Genomic DNA, 7,000 nt, shown 5'->3' on the forward strand with positions numbered 1-7,000 from the left:
GCTCTTCCTGTTCGGGCTGAGGGGTTAAGAAGGATTCACTGTCGCTGTTTACTTCAATGTTCTGGGGTGAAGTAGAGCGGTTCTTGAAACGTTTCTTGGACATATGTGTTTCTTGGAAGAATTCTCCTTCATATGTGTCTAGGTTAATGTGAGGTTCGTAATCCTCTTCATTGAGGGTAGGTGGTCTAAAATGTGGTGGCACTTCATAAACAACATCCCAACCTTTGAGATTTGGATCAGTTTGGTAGGCCCACGGTAGATAGAAAACTTGTGTCGCGTGTTGAGCCGTAATATAGACATCGGGAACATCTAAGTGGGTGTTTTGGTTGATTTCGACTAGTCCTATATGTTCATGAGTCCTTCTAGTCTCCCTCGGCTCAAAACAATAACATTTGAAGACTACGACGGCCGGTGGGTTTTCACCATAGAATAGAAGTTCATAAATTGCTTCAACTCTTCCATAATACTCGGTGTCTCCTTCGCCGATAGCAGAGACAGAACAATTTGTAGTCTTTAGGTCGGGCATAGAGAGCTCTTTGCCAAAGGTACGAAAGTGATACCCGTTGATGTTGTATTTGTTAAATGAACGAACCTTATAGTCAAAACCATTAGCGACTTATCTCAACTCGGCGTCCATAGACTCTGCATCAGCCTACAAGTTTAATACGAAAGAATGGATGCATTAGCCGCAAATTAGACCAATAAATCAAATGGGCCCTTAATGGTAATTAATTACCCTTTGTTTGAACCAAGAGATGAAACCGGGATAGTCGCCTCCATGCTTTGTGAGAAGCTCATACTCTTCGACGGAATCCTTTTCGATGACCGCTCCATCCGAGAATTCGGCGACGTATCGACTATATCAAATATCTGGGAATAAGAGTAGTTCAAAGCAATTAGAAGTTGCGGAACAATAAATTACCGAGAACTTACTCGATGTACGGTCGCACTTCTGTTAGGTTTGTGAAGATATACAATGAAATGGTCCGCCATTCTTCGACATCCAACGATTTCCCTTTTGAAGCACCGGATGGTGCGAGCTTACCTTTGAATAGGCTGAGGTTGGATCGAACTTTTTCTCGATCGCCATCATTGTACCGAGACTTCAGGTTATGCAAATGATGATTTTTGGCTTCGTAGTGTGCTGTCATGAAGTTTGCGCCTCCTTAGTAATGAATGCCTCGGCCATCGATGCTTCAATTCTACGTTTATTTTTACACTTAGCTCGAAGCGTCTTCTTCATCCTCTCAGTTGAGTAGCACCATCGATTTTGAACGGGTCCCCCCATTCTTGCCTCGGTCGGGAGATGCAAAATCAAATGTTGCATTGGATTAAAGAAGCCCGGTGGAAAGATCTTTTCTAATTTGCAGATCAACTCCGGCGCCAACTCTTCCATTTCATCTAGCACGCCAGGCGATAGTTCTTCCGCACAAAGAGAACGGAAGAAATAGCTGTAGCAACCCAACTCAAGACGAGTCAAGCCTCTGTGTTTCTGTGCCATCCCTGGATCAGTATGCTGGCACACACAGTACATCAATGTATATATCAAAGTGCAATCACATGTAAAATAGCGTAACACTGATATATACCTTAAATATCTCAGCGGAAGCGGTCAAGGGAGTGGAGTCCCAATAAACACCAACGGCAAGTTGAGTGTAGACCGTAACCCTGAATCATACTCTTACTTGTCGAAGAAAAGTATCTGCAACATAACACGTTGCAGCCGTGTAGGTCAGCATATTGAATATGCCGGCAAGTCACATACGAGAGGGGTGAAAAGTAATCAACTATACTATATGCATATATGGCAGGTGGTGTTGTAAGTTTTGGCATAAAGCAAATTTTCTCCTACAACAAGAGAGGGCTAAAAGCAAAATGTTACTACATAGTTGGTTGTTAACGAGATGGTTCCGCCAACCAGTTCTCGTACCCGAGTTGTCAATAATTACCCTCATCAAATATATTTAATGGTGTTGAGAAATCCAGATAACTTCAGTTCCTTTGGCTCAAGTTGTCCATGACCGTGGACACGGCTAATCGATTAGGTTTGAGTACTCTGCAGAGTTTTGCACACGTTCCCCACAAGATTTGATCGCCTCCGTGTATGTCCTCGCACTTCAGGGTGTTTGAAGACCGGATGATCAAAACATGGTCTTTCAACGGGTCCCTCTGAATCCCTGTCGGTGCCCATCCATTCCTACCGTTCTTCTACATCTGCTAGCACCGCCTGTCCAGAGTCGCCGCGTTGTCCAACCAAGCCAGAGCCCATAATGACTTGTGGCTGTGCAGGTAAGCCTTGGGTCTTGAAAATATCCGTCCGTCTCTTTGAGACTGGGTGAAGCTTTCCGCAGGATGTCATGGCCGTCCCCAGCATTCCGGGCATCCACTGGGTTCTCCAGGGAGCCGATCAACCGTCCTTCACCCAGAGTTGCATTGCGTCCGAGGTCTTGAAAATCTTGTCTTAACCGGTCTTGATTATTTGATCAACCTCGCACCACTCGTGTTATGCACTCAACCGAAATCCCGTCTACTCAAGCATAGCAATATGAAATTTGTCGTCCCGGGCCAAGTATTGGGGTTGTTGTGTGCCTACCACATGATACTACAATCTATACTAAAATTTACAAGTACCTAAGCAGCATGCAATTGGGCATAGGATGGTAGAACTATGATGCATAAAACATAGGTGATAGTATGATCAAAGTGACTTGCCTGGTGATGTTGACGAAGAAGAATTTCTTGAGAAAATAACTTGATAGACTACTCGTCACTCTCCGATGAAATATATATAACAAACATATCATTCACATAAGCACTCATACTAGCAATCATTCTAGCAATCAAAACAAAAGAGAGAGCGAATAAGAATCCGAAAGAAACTTCAAATAAGACTAGGGAGTCTTCTACTACGTCAAACACTAAATAGTTTTTGTCTAACAGAAAATAATAACAAGGAACTAAGATATAATTTTAACTAAGATAAAATAAAGTATTTTTCACAAAACTATTTGAAAGTATTCCCAAACAGGATTTGAAACAATGCGGAAACCAATTGCAAGTTACTAAGGAACTAGAATTGATTTCATGATAACAAATAAAAATAAAATCAACACTTGTTGCAAAACTACTGTTATCTAACATAAACAAAACAATAATATTTCTGAAATATAAAAGAAAATAATTTAAAAGCAATTCTAGAAAAGGAATTAGTCGAAATCCTAAAAGAGGTGAAACAGAAATTGTTTCACAAGAAACAGTGAGCTAATATACTCAAACAAATCTGACATTTTTACCACTGATAAATAAGATTACTAGTGATCAGTACCAAAAGGAATCAAATTAAAATCTATTTTTAAACTCCTAGAATAAGCAAAACAAGGTTTAAACTAAATCTGATCTAACTTATATTTAAAAATTTCAAACATAGACAAATTATATGTTTTTAAAAACTACAGGAAATTTGTGAGCTACTGGAAAAAATAATCACTATCATTGGACTTCGGGATCAAAAGTTATGGCCAAAACAAAATCGAAACTTTGCTATTTTGGAATTAAAACAGAAAAAGGGAAAACAAACTAATTTGTGGGCAGGGGTCCACGTGGCATTTTCTAATTGGCTAAGGGGGTGAGTGCTGCGGTGTAACATCCCAAAATTATAAATTTTGGAATGTTAATATAATTATTAGATTGATTGTTTGTTTGTTTGTTGAGTGACTGAAACTTGTGTGAAATTTGATACTTTTCGAAACCTTTGAATGAGAGGGAATAAAATGACTTTCCCTTTCTCCGGTGAATTCAAATTCAATTTTTTTTAAAAGCAACGAGAGAAGATGACATGACTTCTTCAACTATAAAGAATTTGAATGGAGATATTTGCATTGTATTCTTTTTGCATTTCCATTCGTTTTCTTCGTGCAAGAAATGCGGGGAAATTCTTCCGTCTTTTGTTTTGCATTTCCATCGCGCGAGAAAAGCCCGGAGAAAATACTCTCTTGCACGCAAGAGAGAGAGCGAAGGAAAATGACCCTCCATCGTACGGGAATTTTTTAAATGTTGGTGCCAAGAAAACCCAAAGTTCTTTTGCAAAAATAATTGCAAAAAGAAATAAAGCAAATTTGGGAATTTCTGAAAAAACATTTTTTTTCAAGTTTTTATTTTGGCTTTAAAAAAATGTTATTCGGGTGGAGATTTATTTTCTGATTTTTTGGTATATAATATCATATATAAATATTTTTATTTATTTTTCTTTTTAGCCTTTATTTATTTCTGTTTTGGAAAGGTTAGAAAATAGGAAGCCTTTTATTTTTTTTTTCTTGCCGCCGCCCCTGGGCGCTAGATTAGCCTGGGTCGAGCCCACTTCCCTGGGATCTATTCCCTTACCAAACCGACCCCCTTTTTTTCTCCCCCTCTCACTGTCGGGTGGACCCCACCGGAGCTCCTCTCTCCCCACGTCGTCTCCTTCCTCTCCCCTCGCCTCCTTCCTTTTTCTCTGCACCGAGACCACGTCTCCCCCAGCACGGGATTCCCTTCCCCCACTGCCTCCCTCTCTTCCCTTAACTCTCCCTCTCCCTGCCTCCCTTCTCTCTGCCGTGGACCCCCTGCCCGAGCCCCCCTCTCCCTCCACGTCACCTTCCCTTCTTCCTCCCTCTCCTCTCCTTCCTTTCTCTGCTCCCGAACCGAGCCCGAGCAGGAACCGAGATTTCCTGCCATGCCGCCTCCCTCTCCTTCCTTAACACCCCTCCCCCATGGCCTATATAAACCTCACCACCTGCTGCGACCCCGTTCCCAACCTTAACTCCCCGCCGCCGCCTCCCCTCTCCCCTCGCCGCCGCCCTAGCCCTGCACCACCGCCGCGAGCAGCAGCTCCTACTGCCCACGGCCAGGAGCAGCACCCGAGCCCCACCTCGCCGCCCGACGCCCCGAGCGCCTCCCCGAGGAGGAGCACCATCCCGCCGTCGCCCGTCTCCGCCAACAACGCCCCGGAGCTCCCCTCCCCTCGCCACTACTGCCGCTGGTGCAAAGCTACTGCACATCTACCCCGCCCCTGGGAGCAGCCCCCGTCGCCGCCTCTCTCCCCCGAGCGCCTCCCCCCGAGGAGGAGGACCCCGCCGCCGCCGCCCCTCCTCCCCACTGCCCCCGGAGCTCCCTCTCCCCCTCGCCGGCAAACAGCACCTCGTCGGAGTACACCCCAGTCACGGTACTCTCCCCTCCCCTCACTGTTCTCCCTCTCCCTCTGTTACTTTTCTCTTTTGTTTTATAACCGTTGGATCTAAGAGGATGGCTTAGATTAGATATAGGAAATAACCTTTCGGTTTATTTAAGTTAACCCATGGTTTTATTTTCACTTATCATTCAACTAGTGAGTTTGTTAGAGCTAGGCCGTTTGCTCTTAGCGCAGCAACAAACATCCTCCGCAGCCAATAGCATCAGGACATGTGTACCCCTTTGTTAGTACTAGCTAGCTGCAGTTTTCTATCAAAATTAGCAAAAACAACAGCTTTCAATCTTGTTTTGGCCACAATTTTTTTAAACCAAAGTCCAATGACATTGATTCTTTTTCCAGTAGCTCACAAATTTCCTGTAGTTTTGAAAAACATATAATTTGTCTATGTTTCAATTTTTCAAATATAAGTTAGAGCAGATTTTGTTTAAACCTTGTTCTTCTTATTCCAGGAGTTTAAAAATAGTTTTAATTTGATTCCTTTTGGTACTGATCACTAGTGATCCTATTTATCAGTGGTAAAAATTTCAGATTTGTTTGAGTATTTTAACTCATTATTTCATGTGGAACAATTTCTGTTTCACCGTTTTTAGGATTTCGGCTAATTCATTTTCTACTTTTGTTTTAAAATATTTTCTTTATTATTTCAGAAAGATTATTATTGTTTTTTTATGTTAGTTAACAGTAGTTTTGCAACAAGTCTTTATTTTATGTTTATTTGTTTTCATTAAATCAATTCTAGCTCCGTAGTAACGTGTAATTGTTTTCACCGTTGTTTCAAATCCCGTTTGGGAATACTTTCAAAAGTTTTGTGAAAAATACTTTATTTTATCTTAGTTAAAGTTATATCTTAGTTCCTTGTTATTATTTTATGTTAGACAAAAACTATTTAGTGTTTGACGTAGTAGAAGACTCCCTAGTCTTATTTGAAGTTTCCACCGGATTCCTATTCGCTCTCTCTTTTGTTTTGATTGCTAGAATGATTGCTAGTATGAGTGCTTATGTGGATGATATGTTTGTTATATAGATTTCATCGGAGAGTGACGAGTAGTCTATCAAGTTATTTCTCGGGAAATTCTTCTTCGTCAACATCACTAGGCAAGTCACTTTGATCATACTATCACCCCTGTTTTATGCATCGTAGTTCTACCATCCTATGCCCAATTGCATGCTGCCTAGGTACTTGGAAACTTTAGTATAAGTTGTAGTATCATGTGGTAGGAACACAACAACCCCGACACTTGCCCCCGGGACAACAATTTCTTAATGCTATGCTTGAGTAGACGGGTCATCGGTTGAGTGTATACCACGAGTGATGCGAGGTTGATATAATAATCAAGACCGGACTAAGACAAGATTTTCAAGACCTCGGACGCAATACAACTCTGGGTGAAGGACGGTTGATCGGCTCCCTGGAAAACCCAGTGGATGCCCGGGATGCTGGAGAGGCCATGTCATCCTGCGGAAAGCTTCACCCAGGCTCAAAGAGACGGATGGATATTTTCAAGACCCAAGGCTTACCAGCACAACCACAAGTCATTATGGGCTCTCGCTTGGTTGGACAACGCGGCGACTCTGGACAGGCGGTGCTAGAAGATGTAGACGAACGGTAGGAATGGATGGGCACCGACAGGGATTCAGAGGGACCCGTTGAAAGACCATGTTTTGATCATCCGGTCTTCAAACACCCTGAAGTGCGAGGACAGACCCGGAGGCGATCAAATCTTGTGGGGAACGTGTGCAAAACTCTGCAGAGTACTCAAACCTAATCGATTAGCC

This window comes from Hordeum vulgare, chromosome 1H (genome assembly GCF_904849725.1).
Source record: "Hordeum vulgare subsp. vulgare chromosome 1H, MorexV3_pseudomolecules_assembly, whole genome shotgun sequence".
In the NCBI taxonomy this organism is placed as follows: Eukaryota; Viridiplantae; Streptophyta; class Magnoliopsida; order Poales; family Poaceae; genus Hordeum; species Hordeum vulgare.